Here is a 5,000-nt window from a genome sequence, read left to right on the forward strand (position 1 = left end):
ATGCTGTGCTTGTGGGAAGGAGGGAGGGAGGGGTGGGGGGGGGGGGGGGGCTGGGGGAGGAGGGCCGTTGGGTGACTGAGGCGGGTCCCCCGGCGGAGCCCATATCAGCAGATTTATGGTCTGAGCGGAGCACTTAATAATCCTTCTGCAGCTCCACAGCCTCCACAGAGACCCAAGGGACCGGCAGACAGACGCATCCCCACACGGGCTGCACAGAGAGAGAGAGGGAGAGAGAGGGAAAGAGAATGAGGAGAGAAAGAGAAGAGAAAAGAAAGTGAGAGGAATAGTCAGACAGAGAGAGAGAGAGAAGGAGAGGGAGAGCAAGAGAATTAGAGGTCACAAGAGACAGAGGGAGATTGGTAATAGGAGAAGGGTGGAGAGGAGAAGAGAGGAGAGGAGAGGAGAGAAGAGGAGATAAAAAGGTACAAGAGAAAGGGGAAAGCAAGGGGTCAGACGTATAAGACAGTGGGCCAGATTTCTTGGAATGAGACCTCCTGGTCAGTAGACATTTGTTTTTTTTGCATGGGTATCAGATTGTTGTTTGATGATACTCACTTCACACACTTATGAGCAACCAAGATATATATATATTTATTATGTTATGTACTGCTGCCATATACTGCTCTTTCTTTCTTTTTCAGCAGCATAGAGAGTATATGGCTACCTACATCATTTAATTGTCAGTTTTGCAAACCACTTTTTTCGTATTCTGTATATCCCTTCCTGTGGATGGTTTGTGAGTTTATCACATACAGATATTGTTTGTTACACATAGTCGATGGCACTGGGATGTGAATGTCTTTTTTTTATTTCCCTTCCCAAAACAAGGGGTACGAAACCTGCTTCAGGGCCATAGCTTTGACACCCCTGGTGTAAAGAAAAAAGGAAACACAAGAAGGAGGAACAGACAGAGAATACAGAAGGGGAAAGAAAGACAACAAGAAAGGAGAGAGAAAGAGAGGAAGAAAAACAGAGGGATGGAGAGAGCAGAGCAAATGAACGGACACTGAGGAGGTCAGATGAACCCATCGGAAGAGCCCAGGAGTCAATCTGTTTGTGACGGTACCTCTCAACACTATCGATTTATAGATTGGACCTTGTCACATGAAGAGCAATCACACCTGTGTGAGGGGGTGGGTGGGTGGAGGTACCCTTTCTCAGGTCAAACACTTCATGAATATGCCTGTCCTGTTGTGGTTTCATGTTGGCAAGGCAGAAATATGAAGGACAGACCTGCGTGTCCTCTCTCTCTCTCTCTTTCTCTCTCTCTCTCTCTCTCTCTCTCTCTCTCTCTCTCTCTCTTTCTCCCTCTCTCTTAGTCCAGCCTCCTCACTCAGTACGTGACCAGAAGTGTAAATAAGTAGCTGTGACTACAGTACATGTTCTTCTAGACGGTCTATTACTGTTTCTCCCCTCCATTGATTCAGTATGTAGGACCCTGCTGAAAAGAACATTGGTGCAGGTATCTTTTATTTCTAATGACTTATAATGCACTGAATACTTCATTAACATATAAACATAACATACCTTTTCTATAAGTACAGTTGATTAAAGATGGTCATTAAGGTTGGGTCAGGATTACGCTTGGGGTATGGATTAATGAAATAAAGATTAATGAAAATGTAATAACAGTATCCAGGGCCACTTATATGAGGAGTGTATACTGTAGTATCATTTGATGCTTATGTAGCATAATAAAAACAGTCAATTTGAAGTGGGACCTAACCTGTGTTAATTATCCACTGGAGTACCAAATTATTTTGGTGTGGATTACAGTGGTTGATGCAGTGGTTATTGGACTCATGCAATCGAAGGTAGGTAACACATCAGTTATAATTCCCAGGTCATAAATACTTCAGTTGCTGGCAAAATACACATGAAAACACCACACACCAGGACTCACACATTATTGCATACCAGCACACACGTACACACACACACACACACACACACACACACACACACACACACACACACACACACACACACACACACACACACACACACACACTGGCACATCGGCACAGTACGGCATCATTCAGTATCTATAACCCCATAATAGATGATAAGATAAACCATAACTGCAACTGAATCCGGTGGAATCATATGACCTTTAAGATAAGAAATTATAGCGTTTTGCTTCCCTTGAATGGGCTAGGCTACTCCTTATCACACCCAATAAGAATCTCATTGTATCATTAACATTGCATTGGAGGTTCACATGAAGACACATTGTGCCACTGCTCTTCTCTGTGAAACTCAAACACACTGGCGCCCTCTGCAGGCTGTAAAGCGCCATGTCCACAATAGCCATCTCTGTGACCTGCCAACAGTGCAGAGAGGTTTGATCCTCTCGCAAACTATAAATATCTTTCTAATTGGCCCAGTCAGTGTTCCATATGTGTCATGACACGCTATAAGTTCCCTACACAGCTGGAATAGAGTGCTATTTCTCACTTGTCAAACACGCTGCCACGTTTGATTTAAATCACAGCCTTTGTGTCTGGAGAAATAACACCTTAATAATTTCAGCTTCAGCTCAGCAGGATTGACTCACCACCAAGGGGGATGTTTAAAATTTTCAATTAAACATTCATAATTTCTTTTTAATTATTTATAGTTAGCTCATTTTATACACCGATCTGCACGTCAATTCATTTACTGGCACACTGAAGTATCTAATGGGAGCCCTGATGCATATAAAATGCATAAGTGTAGATCATTACTTTTTATATAATGTGCATTAGAAATACACATGAGCTTTTAATGCTAATGGGCATGCCCATTCTTTCATTTTTCATATAGGAAAATACTCAATACTCTATTGTGTGTGTGTGTGTGTGTGTGTGTGTGTGTGTGTGTGTGTGTGTGTGTGTGTGTGTGTGTGTGTCTGTGTGTGTGTGTGTGTGTGTGTGTGTGTGTGTGTGTGTGTGCATCTGTGTGCGTCTGTGTGTGTGTGCGTCTCTGTGTGTGTGCGTCTCTCTCTCTGTGTGTGTATGTGTGTGTGTGTGCATGTTGCTATCGGGGAAGTGCATGTTGTGTTGAGGGCGAATGTCTCCTCTCCTCTCATCTCCTCTCGTCTTCAGGATGCGCAGCGGCTCCTCAATAGACCAGTCGCCCCTCATCTCTCTGCTGAATTATGAATGCCCCCGTCACACCACCCACTCGCCAGCTTATCTAAGAACACAACACACAAATATGGACTCCATATGGGCCGTAATATCTGTGTTGTGTGTGTGTGTGTGTGTGAGAGAGAGAGAGAGAGAGAGAGAGCGAGAGAAAGAGAGAGATAGGGAGAGATAGAGAGAGTGTGCATTTGTGGCTATCTGAATGTGTGTGTGTGTGTGTGTGTGTGTGTGTGTGTGTGTGTGTGTGTGTGTGTGTGTGTGTGTGTGTGTTTGTGTGTGTGTGTGTGTGTGTGCGTGTGTGTGTACGTGTACGTGTGTGTGTGTTGGTATGCAATAATGTGTGAGTCCTGGTGCGTGGTGTTTTCATGTGTATTTTTACCCAGATGGGGACTAAGACAGCGATGACTCACTCCCTCTCTCTCTCTCTCTCTCTCTCTCTCTCTCTCTCTCTCTCTCTCTCTCTCTCTCTCTGTGCGCTTTGTTTGAACCCCCTCGGTACACCCAGCGCAGAAGATGCCTTGCAGAAACGTTGTGTTGGTTGAGACTACGCCCAGCTGTGCGGCTGGGTTGCCATATTACTGTTGCTATCTTTAGCCGTCTTTATCTTTAGACTTACCTGCAAGTGATGTAATTCATTCAAAAGAAAACTGGAGGCGCTACCTTTGAGAACGCACAAGTCAAACTGAATTGCAGCAACAGGGAGTGACGTAACATAGGATTAAATGATGTGCGTGTTGTGTTGTCTAAAACACATTGATGTATTACAATGCTCTCAAAATATTTTTAGAAATGCAACCAGTTTCCATGTTGATTGAAAGCTTTGAGAATGCCGGACACAATTCCTTAGGCTTGTGTCATAGAACCTGTTGTCCTTTTGACCCCCCCAAGAAGGACACCCCCAATCTTCATCTCAGGTCTTTCTCTATCATTGAACTGAAGGCTGAGCATCATCAAACATTATGACGTTAAGAACAGGATTATAGCAGGTTTTTTATAACATGCTGAATGAATGTCACAGCCTCTGGCCAATCAAGCGCGGGATCACCGCGGCAACGAGTGCACTGCAAAAAGCTCAGGGATTTATAAACTAAATGTCAACTGTAGGTCGTGCTGTGAAGCTGTGAACCGGACATGTTTAGAGTCGGTAGGTAGGTTTAGTAGTAGGTTTCACTCAGTACAGGCTATAGTATAGTCCATTGAAGTCCAGTTCAATTCAATATGCTTTATTGGGTTGGCCATTTTAAAGGATACAGTCATCTTCAGAAGATTCCCTGACCTTTGCTCTATAAAGGCAGAGGAAGTGTGTATAGGAGAGGGGGGATGCTCATAGGAAACTAGAGGGTTCTCTTTCTTACCACGATGAAGGGTTGGAGGTGTCGCAATGTTGTCAATGACCTTCAATTCTCTTGTCAGCCTACAATGGGAAAAAAAAAACAGATTTCTTTTGATGGAGGTCAAGGGCAGAGCTGAGATGTTCATGAGGATGGAAAAGTATACCTCTCTGCTCTGCACTCTCAAGAATAACTTTTTTTCAGACCAGTGCGTTTGCTTTGACCCTCTCTGTCCTTTCGGTTACTCTGTCTAGTTGAAGGGGCTTTCCTGTATCACAACAAGTGCGTCAATGTGGGCAGACAGTTAGACAGATGATCAAATGGAAATAATCACCATGAATAATCATTCATGATCATGTCGTGCAAAGGCATGTCTAGGACTTGTAGAGGTTTATATGAAAGAAAACACTTGTACAGAAATTGAAAAGGCCAAAATATAAAAGCATAAAAAGACATATATACATACTGTTGCATAAGAAAATCAAAACTGTTGCAGTGATATGTGGCAATGACCACTACAATTGATAAGTATGCATTTGAT

Source organism: Sardina pilchardus, chromosome 24, assembly GCF_963854185.1.
Source record: "Sardina pilchardus chromosome 24, fSarPil1.1, whole genome shotgun sequence".
In the NCBI taxonomy this organism is placed as follows: domain Eukaryota; kingdom Metazoa; phylum Chordata; class Actinopteri; order Clupeiformes; family Clupeidae; genus Sardina; species Sardina pilchardus.